General features: G+C 41.9%; 1 protein-coding gene across 1 annotated transcript in view; it reads left to right on the forward strand.

The window, feature by feature from the left end:
- The first annotated feature begins 827 nt into the window (after positions 1–827).
- LOC139634726 (junction plakoglobin-like) overlaps positions 828–21214 on the forward strand; it is a 152606-nt gene continuing 132219 nt past the window's right edge. Inside the window, exon 1 of the mRNA XM_071501333.1 lies at positions 828–1050. The gene's annotated coding sequence lies outside the window, so the exon portion shown is untranslated. The remainder of the gene's footprint in view (positions 1051–21214) is intronic.

Consider the following 21214-nt stretch of genomic DNA (forward strand, 5'->3'; position numbering starts at 1 on the left):
TGAAGCGCGCTGTCCATGCTCGGCAACCATCAAACCTAAGTGAACTGGAGATGTTTTGTAAGGAGGAATGGTCCTAAATACCTTCATCCAGAATCCAGACACTCATTAGAGGCTATAGGAAGCGTCTAGAGGCTGTTCTTTTTGCAAAAGGAGGCTCGACTAAATATTGATGTGATCTTTTCTGTTGGAGTGCCCAAATTTATACACCTGTCTAATTTTGTTTTGATGCATATTGAACATTTTCTGTTAATCCAATAAATCTCATTTCACTACTGAAATAATGCTGTGTCCATAAGTTATTTGACTGATCAAAATGAAATTGCTGATCCAAGCACCCAATGATTTATAAATGAAAATAATGGAAATTGTCAGGGGTGCCTAAACTTTTTCATACCACTGTAAAACTGAACTGAATTGAATTGGGCTACACCTGCAGACAGTCTCTCATGTACTGTATCAATCTAGTGTGTTGTTCAGTGCTGATGCAGGACACAGTGTCTAGCAGTGTCACAGTGGGTGTAGCGTGACCTCTACACTCTTACTTTCAGCCTCATCATGTAAAATGACGCACTTCCTTCCTGTACATAAATGGAAATGTGCAGAACGGTCCATTGTAGACAGACTGTAAATCCAGCAGACACATCAGATGGATCCTGAGAGCTTCTTCTAACAGAGAAACGTTGTGATTTTCAGAGACAGTGAGTCAGTGGGTGAAATAAAACGTGCCCCTGCACTGCGCTGCCTGGCAGCACTGACTCCACAGGACTGCGAGAGTGATCAGAGTGAGACCTCCCACTGTCTCCTCCTCTCCGGTGACGCTGTAGCAGCCGAGCCGCTGCCGGTTCGCTCCCCTCACTCCGCCCGGCTGGCTGCGTGCTGCACACTGTCTCCAACGGAAGACACAGCGCCACAGAGGGCACCGAGGCGAGCACACCGCGGACCTGCACCTGAGCTGCGCGGGCTGTGGATTTAAGGAGAGGAGAGAAGGAAAAGTTGAAGCCGTGACCGCTGCGACAGGAAGCCGTTCCAGACTCCTGCCCCGTTAACCAGGTAACCGCAGCCCGCTGAGCCGTGTCTTTACGCACGGTGACCAGATAACGAGCTCGCGTTTTACGCACGGCCACTAGAGATGTGGGGGTAAAACAGAGGGTGGGGAGTGACCTCCAGCCCATGGTCATCATTCAGCATCACGGCCGTCATTAGAAGCACTGACGGGTTTTTGGTGTGTGAACTGCAGCCTCTCTGTTCTCCGTTAACTTCACTGTGATGCTGCTCTGCTCTGTGAGGGCTCCGGCTTTTCATTTACATAATGAAGCCTCACATTAACTCTCAGTAGTGTCAACAGTGGGCGGAATCATGAGGCTATCTGAAGGGGTAGGATGCTGGAGATGCTGCTACAGGAGCAGCGGTGATGTCTGTGTTAATAAGATAAATACAGATCATGTGATGTTTCAGTGCTCAGGGCTCTGACATCGCTGCTTCTTGTATGTATGCTGTATGTGTGTGCATGCGTGTGTGTGTGTGTGTAAACAGTGAGATTCTGGGTCCAGCTCCCTGTGTGTGTCTTTCGATGCATTCTTCCCCTGCATTTCTTTCTTTCTTTCTCTCTCTCTCTCTCTCTCTCCCATCTCTCAGTTCACTTCACTGAGCTTTACTTCCATTTTTTATTGACCAAACACATCCAAATATCAACATATTGTGTGAGAGTGTGTGTGTGTGTGTGTGTGCATTTGTTCCTGTGGGCAGAAGTGTCTCATTCCCAACAGATGTTGAGGGTGAGGCAGAGAAAAGCATCTGTAGTGAGAGAGAAACGGCCCTGTAGGACAGATGTAATTGTCACCAGTGGTATTTAAGCCTGTCTCCCCCTCACACTCACTCACACACACACACACACACACACACACACACACACACACACTGTCTCCTTGTCTTTGCTGTTGACTCCACATTCTTTGGCTGTGACAGGCAGTTTTGAAGCCAAATGTGTGGTGTGTGTGTGAGAGAGAGAGAGACAGAGAGAGAGATCATGTGATGGGTGGGGGCACCCTTTGCTCTTCTTGTTCAATATTTGATTCTAAACATATGTGTGTTCAGTGTGTCTCCTGGCTCGCTGTGTGTGTGTGTGTGTGCGTGTACCTGTGTGTGTGTGTGTGTGTGTGTGTGTGTGTGTGTGTGTGTGACCAGCAGTGACCACTGGGGGGCCTGACCGCCTCACCTGTAACGGACCCCATTAATATGTAAACCCCTTTTTGTCTATTTTTATTGCTGTTCCATAATTCAGAAACAGCGTGAGCCGGCATCACCTGCTCGTCTGACAGCCTCCTGCAGGTTGTGGTCATGCTCTGTCACGGCGTGTGTTTGAGTGGGAGACTGGATTTATCACCTTTCTAAGCATTTCATCAGGTGAAGCCTGTTTTCCCTCCGAGGGAACTCTGGCCTTCAGGCTCCCTCTCAAACTGCTGAAGAGATAAAGATTCACAGCTGATGTGAATTTAGTTGCAGTGCAGCACAGGTCCAGTTCATCCTGTGGACGATGACAGAGCGAGGCAATAGATAGACAGGCAGATAGATAGATAGATAGATAGATAGATAGATAGATAGATAGATAGATACTGTAATCTGTAAAACACGTTTTAAACCGACGCAGACTGAGGAAGACAGCACATCCTAGTCCAGTGGTTCCCAACCTGGGGGGCCCGACCCCCCAAGGGGGGCACCAAAGATCCAGGGGGGGTCGCGAAGCCCTCTTGATTTTAAGGGGTTTAATCATTTTTATGTAATTAAAATGTTAAATAAATGAGTAAGCATTTAATTCCTATATGTGACAAAATCAACTAAATTCAAGGGCCACATTAAACATTTATTCGTGTATTTAAATAGATAAACAAATAAGTTATATATATCACGAGGAACAGAGCGTGTGTGACGTGAACGCCTCTCGTGCTGCAGCCGTTGCCTAGCAACATAAACGGAGCTAAGGGAGAAATGGCGAAGCGTCAGGTAGAGGAGACTGTGGAAAATGTCAAAAAGAAAAAGAGGGGCTACCAAGAAAGTTATATTGAGTTTGGCTTCATAGAAGCAATGGGTAAAATTAGAGCTGAATGTATATTTTGCCGTGAGAAACTGGCAAATGAAAGTTTGAAGCCCTGCAAGCTGAAGCGACACCAGACAACTAAACATCCCGAGACAGTGGGTAAGCCCAAAGAGTTTTTCATCAGAAAAAGAGAGCGTGTTGTCACTAGCAGGCTCCAAAACATAAAGAAGAGTTTCTTCAGGGCGGGAAGCGACCAGAGGCAGGCAACAGTTGCATCTCTTGAGTGCTCTCTCCTAATTAGTTAATAAGTACAAGTTCTGAAGAAATATGTTGTAATCATACACAGGTTCTCCTCATTGTTGCATGCTGAAATATAATAAAGTATATTATATTATATATATACATATATATATATATAGATATAGATATATATTATAATATAATATAATAAAGTGTGTGTGTGTGTGTATATATATATATATATATATGTATATATATATATATATATATATATATATATATATATATATATATAGATATAGATATATTATAATATAATATAATATAATAAAGTATTTCATGTAAAAGAAGTTATGATGTTCCTTATTTTATTTTATTGTATTTTACATGGGGGGAGGGGGGGGTCACCAAAGTTAACAATGGTATAAATATGGGTCCCTTAAGAAAAAGGTTGGGAACCACTGTCCTAGTCGACCTGTTCAAAGAGCAACAGGTTGATGACTGTGATAGATGACATTACGTCATGGCCACGCCCTCAAATACAAGTCAAAGGAGTTTGATTTATTTTGTGACTAGTGAACTTTTTCCACCAGTGTGATGAGGCTGTTGAGGGCAACGACAACTGCCGAATCTGACTTCATCTTTTTAGCTCACTTACCGATGTTCAACAATAACTTGCAAACTGCTTACAATCAGGCATTCAACACCAGCTCTAAATGATCAGTTGATACTCAACCAGTGCTGATAATGGTGATCATGGCATGTAGGTTTTTGTCAATAATTATTTCTATTACTAGAAAATGTATATCGAGTTTTATGAAACATCGTAGTGTCAAATATAAAGTTAACTATCAAAGAAATCCCATAAACTGGAGTAGACTGGAGATCAGATTACAGCAAGCCATATAAAGCTTTAATAACAGCTTCAGGGCTGCGACTGTGTACCTGTATTTACTGCAGACAGCAACAGCAGCCAGAGGTTAAAACACCTCTGTCCAATACAGAGTAAAGAGCTGAGCTGCTTTCATGATGACTGATGGCAGACACATCTGGTAACACATCTGCACGCTGTAGTGCTGCACGGAGAAGGGCTGTTCAGAAACACTGAGATGGTTTTTTGGCTCTTAAAACCATAAATATATCATCTGATGGAGATCAACACTCTAGATAAAACAATGGAGAAGTTAAAACATGGGACTTGTCTGTGTAAGCAGAAATAAATCATTCTACATGTGTGTGCAAATGCTAAGTTTTAAGAAGTTGTGAGCAGAGTCGACGTGGCAGCTAGATTAGATCCCCACACTTCAGTTTCCTGTGGTTGCACTGCCTTGTAATTGTCTGTTAAGAGGCAAATGTGTTCACAAGAATGTACTGTTATTACCACAATTCACACCAAGTCATTTATTCAGATGTGCTCTACATTAACAAAAATATCATGTCTGCTACAAACAGGTTCAATCAGCCTTTGTAGAAGACAGATGTTAACATATTGGTGGTGGGAGATTTATGTGGCTTCCAGTCAACACATATTCTTGGCTCCTGCTGAATGACTCACACTTTTATATGATGGTTTCATTATCTGATGGTTTTATATTGAAGCCTTTAAAATCTCAAACTGATGAGATGAAGTTCGGGATGATCTTAAAAGTGAATCCAAAATGAACAGAAAAAAATGTTGTGACTGATGAAGGCTCAGAAGAAAATAACACAGGAAATGAGTGTATTTCCCAACAGAGCCACTAGTGAGGAGGTGGCCTCTCACCCAGATCTGGACTCAAACACGTTTAATTCTGACATGAAGCGAAATTTCTTTGTAACTTTACCTGAGTGACAAACACTGATGTCACCTCAGGTCTTTTAGCTGCTGCTAGCTGCAGTTAGCAACATTAGAAGTTAGAAGCATAAATAGATCAAAAAAGTGAAAGTGAATGTTCAGAACTGGACAGAATGGCTGACTGTGAAAACCATGTACAAACACAAGTAGACTCAGAGATACGTCTTTATTTTACCAGGGGGAGCATGAGACCTTAATTTACTAGCTCTGGGTGGTTGGGATGGGGGTTGGGGTTGGGGGGTGGGGTGGGGTGTTATTTTCTCGCCCACAGATGCAGCTTCTCTCCACCTGAGTCACATTTACTCCTTCAGTCCTCCACAGTGACGCTGCAGGACTCTGGTGGTCTCTGGAGTGCTGTCAGTCCTCCTCTCTTCTATATTTGCACTTTACAGGCAGAGCTGTTGTTGCAACAAACTCACAAATCACACAGAATTACCTCTGACATCTGCTGACCATGAGGAGCTGAGCAGCTGTGCCTCAGACACTGAGCTGTGTTCAGAATGAATGGACCTCTGCTGACTGGTTGGACACAGTCCACTACAGATTTGTGTTTTCACATTGGGCTCCTTGATATATTTGTTCATTATCTGTAGCTTCCCCTTCATGAGCCAAGTAGACTGAAGGTCTGTGTGTAGCAGCACAGGACACTGGAACCAGAACATCTTCCTATTAAGTCAGCTAACATAACTATTATTCACCTAGACAAGCTGTCTAACAACACTCTCATATTTTTTTTTTCCTATTTGAAGTTACAGCCACAGGGAGCAGTTGTTGAGGGACAGGGAGAGGTTCCATACATACTCACACACACACACACACACACACACACACACACACACACACACTCCCAGGACGACTTGACAGGTGAAGAACAGTACATTTTCTGCACTGGTGATGCTGCAGCTATGGGGCTGTTTGCAGCAAACCTTTCAGAAACAACAGAAGGCAGAAAACAGGTTTGGATTTTGTTTCATAAATTGTAGTAAAATATGAAGACAACAACATTTTTCTGGGTGCATTCTCATACATATGTATTTATCAAAGCTCTGTGACCACTGTGCTACTTTTAAACCTCACTTCAAACAGTCTCAGGACCATATATTCACCTGCTGTGCTCACGTCCTGCTGCTGCTGGATCCTGACAGCTTCCACCAGAACACACTTAGCCTGAATACAACTATTACTGAACCAAAGTCAACTGACACTACTGCAGCTGCTGCCCACCCGCTAACACTGCTGCCATCACTGCTGCTGCTGCCACTGATACCACTGTAACTGCTGCCACGACCACTGCTGCTGCTGCTGCAGGCGCCATTTTACTACACTGTGACTAAATAACTGGTACTGCTACCACTGCCTCCACCACAGCTACTGGGACTACACCTCCTTCATTACCACTGCTAATTAAGTATACTGTTACAATATAGCTGGTATGTCTACTGCTGCTACAGTTGCTGCTTCTACTATAGACCATACTATAGTCTTGCTAATTAATTAGATGATCACCTCTTCATCTCTTACTCCAAACAAGGTGTCAAGAAACCTGGGTGTCATGTTTGATGACCAGCTCTCCTTCTCTGACTATGTTGTATCCATCTCCTGGTCGTGCTGCTTTGCTCTGTACAACATCAGGAAAATCAGGTCTTACCTGACTCAGTCCTCAACCCAGTTCTTGGTCCAGACCATGGTTATCTGTTGCTTCTCCTGCTACAATGCTCTTCTGCAGGGCCTCCCTTCATGCACAGGGAAACCCTCACAGATGGTCCAGAATGCAGCAGACCGTCTGGTCTTCGATCATGTCTCTCCTCTACTCATCGACCTCCTCTAACTACCCCTGACCCTGAATCAGATCCAGTCTCTGGTGCTGCCTTCAGAGAGACTTATGGGTCTGAACTCAGTCATTCAGCCTAATGCTCATTCTCCTCCACTGTGTTCCTCTAATGAACATGGTCAGTCATCACCATCCCTGCACACAGACAGTCTCAGTCCAGACTGTTCTGGTCTGTGGTTCCCTGATGGTGGAACCAGCTCCTGAAGTCTATCAGAGCAGGAGCGTCCCTCTCTATCCTCAAGACCCTGTTGAAGACTCCTCTCTTCAGAGAGCACCTCCTCTCCTAACACCCCTAACACCCAAACATGTCTAACTAGCTCTGGCTCTGACTTTCACTTTCACTTCTTTACCTGATCTCCTTCACTGATTAAACAGATGTAAAACTGAGACCTCAAGGTCTCTACTGACCTACTTCAGTGACGTCCTTCACTGAGAGTCACTTCAGATAAAAGCGCCTGATAAATGAGTAAATGTAAATGTAATTAGTACTGATGAAGCTCAGCTCCTCCACCCCCTTCACCTCCAGTCTTCATATCCAGTACAAGGTCCCAGATTCACCCTCCTTTTCAAATACAATGACATCACAGTGGGGTCTAATCACCAGGCTCTCACATCCCTCACTTTTCCTGTTGTTTGTACACATGGCAATAAAAAAAAATTTGTTCACTCAGAACATGATTGAAATATTATTGGACAATTTTAAATTGACACAAATATATTGTATCAGCGTGTATTTGGTCTGAAATTGCAGGGGATAAAAAGGTGTTCATGATTTGATTGGACAGTTAAGACCGTTTCAGATTCATCTAATTCCACAAATAAACTTGACCTGAGGTTAATGTAGAATTGGACATGTGCATGGAGGTGTTTTGAAAACACCTGGAGGTTGGTTGTTATAGTTTGGCCGCCTGATTTGGCCAATTCACCAATGGTCACAGTCAAGTTTAAGCTTTTTGTCAGTGTGCACTCAGATGATGTTGTGTTGTAGCAAAAGTTGGAGCTGTGGCCAAGACCTGCTGTCGTTAATGCTAATGCCACAGCTACCGCTGCTGCTGCAGTGGTTACTGCTGTTATTACTTGTATTAATTTTAATAATTAAAGTCAGACTGATATATCCACCAGAGGCTGATATTATCAGCTGATTTTAGCCACAAGTATATTCAATTGACACATTACTCCTGCTGACCTAAACATAAAATACACAAAACGTACTCATACAAACACCTAAAAATAACTTACTTAAAAATATGTAAAATTACAAAAAAAAAAAAAAAATTAACCCTGTAATTCCTGACCCCAGAAATAATGGACAGAAAATTCTGTTTTCTTGAATCTGGAACCTTTATTTGGCCCTTTCACAAAATTAAAAAAAAAAAAAATTACAAAAAATTATTTGCATATAGGTTTTTCCAAATTTTATACACAATTTTACTACATACTAAAATGCAAAAAATTATGTAATTATAACTTGCTTCAACAGATTAAGTGTTCATGTTAGAATATTACTAAAAATTTCAAAGAAAATGTCACTGGAAAATCGTAAAAATTGCAATTTTCTTTACCTTGATCCAGTGAGTTGGGAACTATCTGAAGGTGGCCAACCTGGATTGTCCCATGTACTGTGTTTGAATTGTTGTAGTGATAAAGGTATCCACCAGGGGTTGGAAGACAAGTATCAGATTGGATACAAGAGGGTTTTGAGTGAAGTTTTTACCATAAGGTGATGCAATAGGTCTCAGAAATGCTTGTATCAAATTTGATGCATTTGCCATTATAGGGTTAATAATAACTGAAGGATTAGGAATGGGATGAAAATATTGACCATGTTGTGGTTGTATAGATTTAAGATTTAATTGTAATAAAAGTATTAAAAAATAACAAAATATGTAAAAATATAGAATATAGGGCTGAACAAATATTCAAAATATGATTGACATCAAAATCCAAATCACAGTTTGTTTTTTTGACAAAGGTAAAATGTATCACAACAGACCAGAAATGAAGCTTTGTGGTGCTACAGAGACACTGAAAATCAAATTCTCCAGATGTAATGGAAACATGTTTGTTTGGTACAAAACCCAACAAAAAAAATCACCTGTAATTATCTTTTTTTAATAACTAATGGCAATATGTTTTTTGGAGTACATCAAGCCATCAGTCTACTGATCCCCATCATCAGTGGTAAAAACTAAATCACTGTTAACACATCAGACTCATCATCTCATGAAACCTGAGCAGTGAACAGTTTGATGGCATCATTAACTGAAAACCAGACCTCTGCATTCCACGTCCTTTTAAAGGAGAAATCAACAACCTCGCCAGTGTGTTGTGGATTTCGCACCCAGATACACGTTCCCCATCAGCCCTGCTCCAGCCGTCCTCCGTCAGCCCTGCTCCTCTAAACTTTCTTCTCATGGTTGATGCAGCTGATGATTGAAGCTCACATTAGACATTACCTTCCAATTGCAGCTGAATGAGCAAGCGCTTAAATGAAGATTAGGTGGACTAGCTCATTCGCCACCGCTGCTGCTGCGGGCGTGACACTCACAATTACAGTAAGGTATTTAACTTATAGCAGATTAGATAAGTGGACCAACAGCAATTACCAGTTATGATCATAACATGTCCCTGTGTTTAGGCAATCCTCTTTTATATTTCAGGATTCTTGGTCGACAGGCTCAGGATGTCTGTTTGCATTGTGTCTGCAGGGTTTACATTGCGGGACCACATGCTCATGCTTTGGTGTCAGCATGTTGCAGGTATTGATCAGAAGATGATGTCAAATTATCATGAGGCCAGTTTGAGTAATCCACATATGAATTTTGAGACAGATGAAAAGGTCATGTCTGTATGGAGCTGGAGCCAGGAGGCAGTTAGCTGTGTCAGTGTCAAACCATTTCTAGTTTTGATTGTGTTTTTTGTTTTTTTATAGAGCTGTGAAAATATAAAGTCACTTATTACAGCCATTCCTCTAGACTTCCCTCCCCCCCGACTTTACAAGCTTAATACCCTGCAGGATGTTATTAAGATTATCTTAGCAGATGGAGAAATCAAGGAGTAATGCACCACGTCACGTGATCTCATCCCGCGTGGTCTCTTGAGGAAGCAGATGTAAAGAAAACGGAGACTGCTGTAACTGCAGCGAGGAAAAACAAAAGCAGATGACTGAACCATTCTTAATGAGAAACAGTTGGGAAGGCTCAGTCAGGAGGTGAGATTACAGTTTCATTTTCTGTCAACTGTAGTATGCTAGTTAACATTAGCCTCAAGGGCTAGAATGTTTACTGTTGCTTGGCAACACCATCAGCTGCTCCAGGACTTACATAATCATAATCATAATCTTCACAGTTTTAACTCCTAAATATCAGACATGTTTGATATTATCAGGGCGGCTCGATTTAATACTGGATCTGTGAACCCCTCACGTTACCAGATAATCTGAACATCAGTACTGGCCGAGGTCCAGGACCTGATTTCTCCTCAGGAGGAGGGACCCAGGGTTAAAATGTCCCAACCTCCTGTAGTCTGAGTCTGACAGTATATCTATGATTTTATTCCTTCAGTAACCATCAGCGAGGGCTGGATGATGGTACATCACCCGCATCACTTTAAGGCTCAGCTCCTTTTTTTCTGTACTACTCTACGACACTATACTTGTATTTTAGATTTTACTTGTATTTGTTTACAGCCTCTTCACTGTGGAAGCTTTAAGTTCATTCTACTAACTGTGCTCCAACAGTGGAGAGATGTGGGCTGATCCAGCTCTGAGGGAGGGAGGGGCTGGGCCCTCTGTGACACAGACTGAACCATCGTGACCAAATATTTTCAAATGAAAAACAACCTGATTAATTTTTCCTGTGAAAGGTGTGAGATGTCAGGTGTTTGAACTGGACACGACACCAGAGGCAGTGACAGAGCGGCTTATTCCTCACAGAGGACAGGCAGCACGAGCGGACGGCTGCAGGATATTTTACTGGCTGACATGAAATCAATGCAGCGGTTGTAGAGATGCCACTCCTAAGTCTGCACTCTCCCTGGATCTATGTGTGTGTGTGTGTGTGTGTGTGTTTGTGTTTGTGTTTGTGTTTGTGCTGTTTGTCTAAATAGCTTTTTGAAGGCTAAGACGTGGTTTTAGTGTTGGGGTAGAATTAGGTGCAGGTGAGGGTGAGGGTTAGCCAAGCAGTGGTTAGGATAAGTCTCCAGTTTATGTCAGTTTGAGTGTGAGTCTTGTCTCCAAAAGTGATCTGTGACATGTGCGTGTGTAAATGCTCTGTACTTCTACAGTGCTTTTCTAGTTTAATTATATCTATTATATCAGAAACACATTTCCACATTCACCCATTCACACACACATTCATACAGCGCTTTTCTCCCATACACACACTCACACACTGATATTATTTTGGGATTCAGTGTTTTGCCCAAGGACACTTAGACATTTGGGCTGGAGGAGCCGGGAATCGAACCACCGACTTGATTAGTGAAGGACCTGCTTTACCTCTTGGGCCACAGTCGTGTGATTATTACCTCACATACAAATATTATGTTTTATCAATAATGCTCATGCTAAAATAAAGATGAATGAACAGGTTCAAAGTAACACAATTACATGAATGACCAGATTGCTCATTTTATGCTACACAAACCAGTAGAATAATGATCATGATAACATGAGCAACACATGATTTTCTATCAACTGCAGTTATGTGGTTTAAAGTAGGTAGTGAGTTAAATGAATAAAGACACATATCTTTGGGTGGAAAATGAATCATTATTGCTCTTATCTCCTTCCATTCCATGTGTGGCTGATGAATAATTAAGTCCTCATTACATCCTTTATTGACACAGTTTGTCACAAGTGAAGCTTTGTCTGATGTACTGCAGTGAGCTAACACGAGTGACACATCTGACATATAGAGTAGGTTAGAGTTTTTGATTGCGCATGCACACACGCACACACAAACAAATGGTACAAAGGTAACGCGTGCATCATGTATGGTGTAGAGATGAGGAAGCCTGCAGGAGTCTTGACTCTTGCTGCAGAGTCAGGACACAGAACGACCTTCACGACCTGGAGGGATTCACAGGAATCAATGAACTCAAAGGTTTGTTGTTTGCAATATTATCTTTTGTGCACACACACTGTCACACTCAGCTGAGCTCCCTCAACACAGCAGTGGTAGTATCTTGGATTCCCATTGAGGATACATATCAGAGAGAAAATTAACAGATCAGCTGTAGCTCCGTGTTACAGTCATTCTGCTAATTTAAATTCCTGTAGCTTCATTTTATTTTTTTATAACTGGTGAACCACAGGACTGCTTTTATTGTGAAACAGCCACAGGAAATGCAACATATTTGTTAGAGTTTACACTGAAAACACAAACAAACAAACAAAAAAAAACAGCTTAATATTTAAGATTTATTTATTTAATTGCATATAATATTTTCCATCCATTTGGAGTACACAGCTTTAACATAAACTAATAAACTTAATGTGATGCATATTTTTCAGTCAGACATTACATTTAAGTTTACTCATTTATCTGACACTTTAATCTGAAGTTACTCTCAGTGAGGGACATCAAAGAAGCTTCAGGTCAGTAGAGACCTTGAGGTCTCAGTTTTACATCTGTTTAATCAGTGAAGGAGATCAGGTAAAGAAGTGAAAGTGAAAGTCAGAGTCAGAGCTAGTTAGACATGTTTGGGTGTTAGGGGTGTTAGGAGAGGAGGTGCTCTCTGAAGAGAGGAGTCTTCAACAGGGTCTTGAGGATAGAGAGGGACGCTCCTGCTCTGATAGACTTCAGGAGCTGGTTCCACCATCAGGGAACCACAGACCAGAACAGTCTGGACTGAGACTGTCTGTGTGCAGGGATGGTGATGACTGACCATGTTCATTAGAGGAACACAGTGGAGGAGAATGAGCATTAGGCTGAATGACTGAGTTCAGACCCATAAGTCTCTCTGAAGGCAGCACCAGAGACTGGATCTGATTCAGGGTCAGGGGTAGTTAGAGGAGGTCGATGAGTAGAGGAGAGACATGATCGAAGACCAGACGGTCTGCTGCATTCTGGACCATCTGTGAGGGTTTCCCTGTGCATGAAGGGAGGCCCTGCAGAAGAGCATTGTAGCAGGAGAAGCAACAGATAACCATGGTCTGGACCAAGAACTGGGTTGAGGACTGAGTCAGGTAAGGTTTGATTTTCTGATGTACTAAGCAAAGAGACACAACCAGGAGATGGATATACCGTATTTTCCGGACTATAAGGCACACTTAAAAGCCTTTAACCCTTTAAAACTGAATGTGTTGTCGGCGACACATTTGCGCAGGCGCACTTTGGATTACCATAACACTGTAACGGTTTGAGCGATCGGAAAAATTCCAATGGTCTCTGAAAGCTAAGACCTTGCGCTTTATAGGCATATAGATGTCATTATGGTAATTTCACTCCCGCTCCTGCCATGAAACCGGGAAAGTGCCCCGAATACAGAGACAGCAGAGTGGAGTAATACAGCACGTTACTGATCGAAAATGTCAGCAAAGCGGCCTTCCCGCGCAACAAAACCTCCGTGGACGGTCACAGATGGGTTGGAGGACGAAGGAGCAACCGAAGGAGCAACCTCCGGCAAAGAAAGGTAACGTTAGATGAGCTGAATTTCCAAGTTGAATTTCTCAATGAATGAAGCTCTCTCTAACTTTTCTCTATCTAGTTTTTACTTTCTTTACGTTATTGTATGTGTAACTCGACGCTTGTATTGCGTGGTGACTTTTTTAGAATCGTGCAACGTTACGTTACCAAGTCTTGTTTGTGTAACAAATTATTCTGTGTGTGTTATTACATGCACGTGTCCACCACATTTTTATGTTTCGATGAGCTATTAGAAAATTGAATCTCCCTTCGGGGATGAATAAAGTTCTATCTATCTATCTATTTATCTATCTATCTATCTATCTATCTATCAGAGGTCATATTCAGGGCCGTAGAGGGAGAAGCCGTGGGGATGCTGGAGGCTCCGGTGATGGTGTTAGGGACCGTAGCCACTCACCGCGTCATCAAAGGTGGAAGATCGAGGCAGAGCCTGATGATGGAGTCCCTCAACCACCGAGGTTCAACCCCAAACGCACCCCAGGTGTCCAACCCCCTCTCAATATGGGCCACACAAAGTCTGACAGAGCCAGCATGGGGCGACGGCGCTGCAAGCTCCGTAAAAGGAGCACTCCCTGGAAGTGTCAGGAAGGTGATGTGCCCTGTGTCTGTAGCCAGAGAGGAACTGCTACTGGCAGCACCACCAAGGTGTTTGAGTCTGCAGCCAGAGAGGAGCAATTGCCCTCTGTGGGGAAACAACCCCTGTATATAGTTGTATTTTTTTCATGGTCTGTTATGCACTACAGGTTTATTGTAAGTTCACAAATTATATTGTAAATAGTTCTATACTTTTAAAATTTCAGAAAACCTGTTATTCATGTACAGTTTCAGTGTATTTTCTTTATTAAATCTCTAAAATCAAATTCCCTCTTTGTGTTCTCCCTTCATTTAGACTCTTATTGCAGTGTTAGACCATGCAGTAAATTGAAAATAACTGCCAGATATTGAAAGTTCCAAGTATTCTGGATACATGGACAAAAGCACTTACTCACAGGACATTTTCTGACCTTTTTATGGCCAAAATAAGCAAAGGACTCCGGGTGGCCATTTTGAGGCTCAGGTGTAAAAGGGTTAATTTTCTCTAAAAACGACAGTGTGCCTTATAATCCGGAGCGCCTTATATATGGATTAATTCTGGTTGTGCTGACTGACCTCGAAGCGATTTTGTGTGGTACACGGCGCTCACGGCGCCCTGTCAAAATGTTTTAGTACAACTTTGGTAAACTACAAAGCCGCACCGCTTGCAGCATTACGGCTATCGTAGTCAGGAGCGTCGCGGAGTAATACATACTGTGCTTCACCATAATATTACAGTGTGTGTGTATAAGGACCTATAAGGAGTTATTGTGAATACGCTAACGTTTGATTTAGCGGTATCACTGTGTTTTTTTTACGTGTTACAACTGAACAAGGTTGGGAGTTATTGTGAATACGCTCATTAACGTTTGAACAATGTTGAGAGTTATTGTTTTTTTTATTATCTGACTGTTTTGTTTTGCTTAATGCGCCTTATAGTCCGGTGCGATTTATATATGAAAAAAGTTTGAAAATAGACCATTCATTGACAGTGCGCCTTATAATCCAGTGCGCCCTATAGTGCGGAAAATACAGTACCTTTGGTCAGAGAAGGAGAGCTGGTCATCAAACATGACACCCAGGTTTCTTGTGATGTGGTTGGTTTGAGAGATAAAGAGGTGATGTTGATATTGATATCATGATAAAGAAACTGACTGGCTGATGTCAGAGAGACACATCCACGCAGAGACAGTGAGGCTAGTTATTTTATTTAATGTTTTAGGGTCACATTCTCGTGAATGTGACATGTCAATGACACATTGAGGGAATTTCTTGAAATTTGGCACTAACATTCACTTGGTCTCAATGATGAATTGATTTGAATTTGGTCATCAAAGGTCAAAGTCAAGGTCACAATGACTTTACTAAACATTTTTGCCTTGTGAACACTATATATCAGGAAATCTGAGAGGGAGTCCCTTAACCCTAAAATGGCAAATGCATCAAATTTGCATTTCTGAGACCTATTGCATCACCTTATGGTAAATACTTCACTCAAAACCCTCTTGTATCCAATCTGATACTTGTCTTCCAACCCCTGGTGGATACCTTTATCACTACAACAATTCAAACACAGTACATGGGACAATCCAGGTTGGCCACCTTCAGATAGTTCCCAACTCACTGGATCAAGGTCAAGAAAATTGCGATTTTTACGATTTTCCAGTGACATTTTCTTTGAAATTTTTTGTAATATTCTAACATGAACACTTAATCTGTTGAAGCAAGTTATAATTACATAATTTTTTGCATTTTAATATGTAGTAAAATTGTGTATAAAATTTGGAAAAACCTATATGCAAATAATTTTTTGTAATTTTTTTTTTCAAATTTTGTGAAAGGGCCAAATAAAGGTTCCAGATTCAAGAAATCTGAATTTTCTGTCCATTATTTCTGGGGTCGGGCATTACAGGGTTAAACTTTGGGGAAATGTCCATTTGGATTCAGGGATGAGCTGATTACATTTTGGTTATCAAAGGTCAAGGGCACTGTCCATCATTCCATTCATCCATTTATTTCCGCTTATCTGAGGACAGGTCATGATGGTAGGTCAAGCAAAGTAGTCCAGACGTCCCTCTCCCTAGCAACATTTTCCAGCTCCTCCTGAAGTGTTCCCAGGCCGGATGAGACATATCAACTCTCCACTGTGTTCTGGGTCTCCTGCCAGTTCGAACATAATGGAAAACCTCCAAATGAAGGTGCCCAGGAGGCAGCGTAACCAGATCCCTGAACCACCTCAACTGGCTCCTTTTGACGTGAAGGAGCAGAAGCTCTACTCCGAGATCCCTCCACATGTCACAGCTCCTCACCTTACCTCTGAGGCTGAGCCCAGACACCCTTCAGAGGAATCTCATTTCAACCTCTTCACCCCAATGGTTCAATACAATGTCTGTTACACTGTGGAAGCTGCACCGAGATACTGAAACTCCTTCACGTAGCTCTAGGTCAAGGTCAGTGTGACCTCACAAAACAAATTATTGACCATAACTCCTAAACTAATTTGCAAATTATGACAAAATTTGACACAAATGTCTAACAGGTTAAAATGATGTAGTGATGACATTTTATATCCAAAAGGTCAAAGGTCAACTTCACTGTGACATCATAACGTTTAGCAACAGTTCTGTTCCTTAATCAACTCAGTAGCTCAGGAATAGGACCATATATGTGACCGTATTTCCTGCATCTTGGCTGGTTGGTGGAGGAAACAACCGTGAGGTGGTGATTCTAGTTTTTGATTGTAGCACAACATTCATTGTCTGGTCTCTCTATCAGTAGATCCGGGGGAAATGAAGAGTCAGGAGCAGCCACTGTGAACTGTTAGATAAGTTGCTACAGGTGACAGACTGCACACCTCCACCTCCTCCACCACCAGATAACCAACTTCACTGTCTCCTGCTTTTGTGTGGAAAAGGACTGGCCCTGTGTGCAGCAGGAGGTCAAATAATGGCTGCTTACAGTGTGGAGAGAAAAGGCCAATTCTTGAGTTTCCTATTCAGTCCACAGTTTGTTTGGCTGCACTGTAGGAACACACACACACACACACACACACACACAGTAGTCAGTCTGCTGCTGTTGTACGTCTGACAGTCACTGCTGAAGTTGTCTTTGCTGCTCCTAGAAGTCAACACATGTATTCAACAGACAGGGCCTGGTTTATTAAAACACAGTTACGCCCGTAACAAAAAGTAAATTCAATTTAAATTATGCAGTTCACCTGAATATGAATATATCACGTCATATTCCTTGGCAGCAATATACTGTATGTGTGTCCTGAAAGACTGACAATTATCACATTTTACATTGTTGACTGAATACCCATTAGCACTCCTGATGTGCTACGTATTTAAACCACAGCATGTAGTCTCAGGTTAGTTAATACAACACGCTGGTGTTTTGTGTTTGAACAGCAGTGAGTGTTTGTGTGTCTGTGGGGGCAGAGTCAATACATTCATTTTACTGCAACTCACAAAATCATTGAAAAATACTGGCACTGTAAAAATGTCCATGGTTAAATGGATGTGTGTATGTGTTTGTGTGTTTGTGTGTGTGTGTGTGTGTGTGTCCTTGTTTTTTATATTGTTGGGGTCCACTATATTTATGCGGTCAGGAGACTTTGTTTGGGACCAAAAATGTTGGACCTAGATGACTGGTTTTCTTTTTTATTTCGGCTTCAGTCGCAAATAAATTAAAGGACAAAAATGTAAAAAAAATAAATAAAATAATAATAAATAGGAAGAAGAACCCCTTGATTAAAACCATGTGATTGTAATCTAAAGACAAACAAATTTCCAATGGTAATTTAGACGCAGCTCTTTCATATTAAAGGACTACGCCAACAAACCTGGACTGGGAATAACATTAAAAATTGTTTGTTTGTATCTATTTTCTCTTCTTGCTTTACTGTTGAGTTAAAGACCAACACTCTATAATCACATGTAAATCAGACCATCCTTCAAATTACATTATACAAAACTGTATTTTCTTTTATGTGTAGATTTTAGATGTGTAGGTACAATCTAGTCCACAGGCTATTTCCAGTTTCACCTGTATGCACAGACCCTCTGGCAGGTTGTTCACTGGCTAGCACAGTAAGAGTTAGGGTTGCGCATACACTTCTGATGGTTAGGTTAGGTTAGGTTAGGAAGGTTAGGAAAGTCACAGGCACAAATGAAGTAAGACCAGGATGTGTGTGTCACCATCCGTCTGAGTCCATGTGTTTTATATTGAGTCTGTAAACTTTGGGCCGGCTGCGGCTCAGGAAGTTGAGTAGGTCATCCACTAGTCGGAGGCTCGGTGATTTGACTGTTGAAGCAGCTCTTTCCCTCAGGCATCTGAGCAGGTTTACTGGACTTCACAGTGTGAACACAGCAGGTTTAGTCAACAATGTGGAGACGTGTGTTTCCACTCTAGGTTTACCAAGAAGTGCTGTCAGGTGCATTATGAAGTAAAGGGACACTATGTCCCACTATCACAGAAAACAAGACCAGGTCAAGACCTAGTTTATGTCTGGACCACATTGCAGACTATTGACATCTTGATCTGCCCAGTGTCAGCTGGTTTCAGTCTAGTGTCAGCTGGTCTCACTTTTATTCTGTCTTTTGATTGGTTGGTAACTGACAGGCACAGGTGCCTCCAGATTTTCTTCCTTTTGAACCAACCACAAAATAACCAAACTTGATGAAGACGTTCTGGGCTGCTGCTCATGAGCCCTCTACCTGAGCTTGGCCCTGATGCTGACTCAAGTTAAGCCCCAAATAAAGCACCGCCAGCCAGCCTCCACTTTTCTGTCCTTTAGTCATTATTATTTTCCCTGCTCACTGATTTTATGAGAGTTACCTGAATGACGCAGGTGTTTTCAGGAAGATCAGACTGACAGATGTGTTTAGAACCTCTGTCAATCATATATAAGTGTTGTGTAGTATAGTTAGTGGACTGTTGTGTGAGTTTTGTGGGTAAGCATATGAGAGAGAGTCAAACACATAATATAACGCAACATGGAGAAACTGTTAGCACCCAGCCAGACACATGGGGAACGGCTGCATCCATGATCAATGTGTGACACATTAGCAGCTGATAATGTGTGAGCTTGTGTTGGGGATGACGGAGCAGCGGCTGAAACACTGAAAAATGAAACTGTTATCACAAAGTGAAACATTAGAATCCGTTTTAGGTGAGGTTTATGCCAATTGTCATCTTGGCAAGACAACAGACTCAGAGAGCCGGAGACTGTGGGCAGCTCTGCCAAGCCTGCAAGGACACACACTGATTCACAGGCTGCCTCAGCCCTGATAACAGACAGCATAGCCCCTGTGTGTGTGTGTGTGTGTGTGTGCGTGTGCGTAGTAAAGTTTTCTACATCTTGAGTGAAGCTGCTATTTTCAATGAAATATAGGCAGTGCTTATCTGTGGATTAAATGTGTGTGTGTTGGAAGGGATGTGTGTGTCTCTTGGCAAAACATTTTTGATGACATATAGTTGCAGTCTGTTGTGTATGTGTGTGTCTTGTGCATTTTGCAGCAGCACAGCAGTGGGTCAGATCGTACTGTCCACAGGTGGAGGTGTGTGTGGGTAAGACACTGAACACTGGTCAGCACTCTCCCATCACTGTGTAAGTGTGTGTATGTGTATGAACTGGTGAATGAGAAGCAAATGGTGAAGCACTTTGGATAAAAGCGTTACATAAATGCAGCCATTTGCGTATATGTGTGCATGTGTGGGTGATAAATGACAGCTGGAATGGAACAGGCATTGTTTTTCTGCAGCTTATAAAATGATCAAGTGTGTGTGTGTGTGTGTGTGTGAGAGAGAGAGAGAGATATATATAGAGAGAGAGAGAACCCACTGCAGAGAACCTAGTGCATGAAATGACATCAATGCGGTGTGTTTATAAGGTCCAGATAGATGCAGGTGTTGTGATAATGAGCTATTTCTTTAAATACCTACAGTTTCTATCTGTCCACCCCCCACCCCCCCTCCTTCAGTTCAAGGAGTCCTACATACATAGATAAATAGAGCAGGCTACTGCTGCCATTTTTGCTTGGAGCAGCATTTGAATTTGTTGTTCAGGGTCACACTGACTGTAGGTTTGTCACTGTCCAGTCTTCACATCATATCGTTTAAAGCAGTGGTTCTCAAACTTTGTCACATCAAAGATCCCTAATCTGACATAAATTAGACCAATTACACCCCCAATTTAGTAAGATTTTGTCCCGGGGTCCTCCGTAAGATTTTTATTTATTTTTGCTTTTAAATGTTTTATTACAGAAAGTGTTCAAACCCATGACCAAAATCATCACACATTCTGTCACTGTGTTACTTATGAATGGAATTATAGTAAAAATAAATTATTCCCCTTTTTGTTTGAGACCCCAAGTAACCCTCTCATGGACCCGTGAGGGTCCTTGGACCCCTCTTTGAGAACCACTGGTTTTAACTCTGTCCTTTTACAACTTGTAACTCTGAGTGGAGATACAGGAAGTTTCTGACACCAACAGTATCATCAGTTGTTCCTTGACATCCACTCTGATAACTGCTAGGAAGCATATTAAGTCGAAGAGTTGGATGTCTCAGTACATTTCAAACCAAGGACAACCCAAGGACGAAGCTCACCGAGGCTGTAAAGGAGATATTTGTAAGTTTTGCTATTACTACATCAAAACACTAGCAATCAACAGCTGTTACTTACCAGTTTAGAAGAAACGTTGAGTTCAGCATCGAACTTCATTTCTTTACTCACCAAGAGCTGTCTCCAGGAAAACCACTCTCTTGTTTTACTTCTATTTCTATCACTTCTTTTCTACTGAAGTTAGCATGCTAACCTTCTAGCCTGGTGGAACTATTTGGTCACTTTCTGATATTGAGTCACTGTAGCATTCAACCTCACCTGAAGAAGTAGCGCACTCAGAGGAGGAATTATAACCTCTTGAACTGTAAACTCAACAATGGTTGAAGCTCTTGCCAAGATTAGAAAGTAAGTAGCTGTTAATGATAACCTGCTTAGCAGTATCACAATTTACAAATAACTCCTTTAACCTTATTTGGTTAGACTG

This window comes from Trachinotus anak, unplaced genomic scaffold (genome assembly GCF_046630095.1).
Source record: "Trachinotus anak isolate AG129_WGS33_773 ecotype Australia unplaced genomic scaffold, CSIRO_AGI_Tana_v1 ptg000017l, whole genome shotgun sequence".
NCBI classification, from domain to species: Eukaryota; Metazoa; Chordata; class Actinopteri; order Carangiformes; family Carangidae; genus Trachinotus; species Trachinotus anak.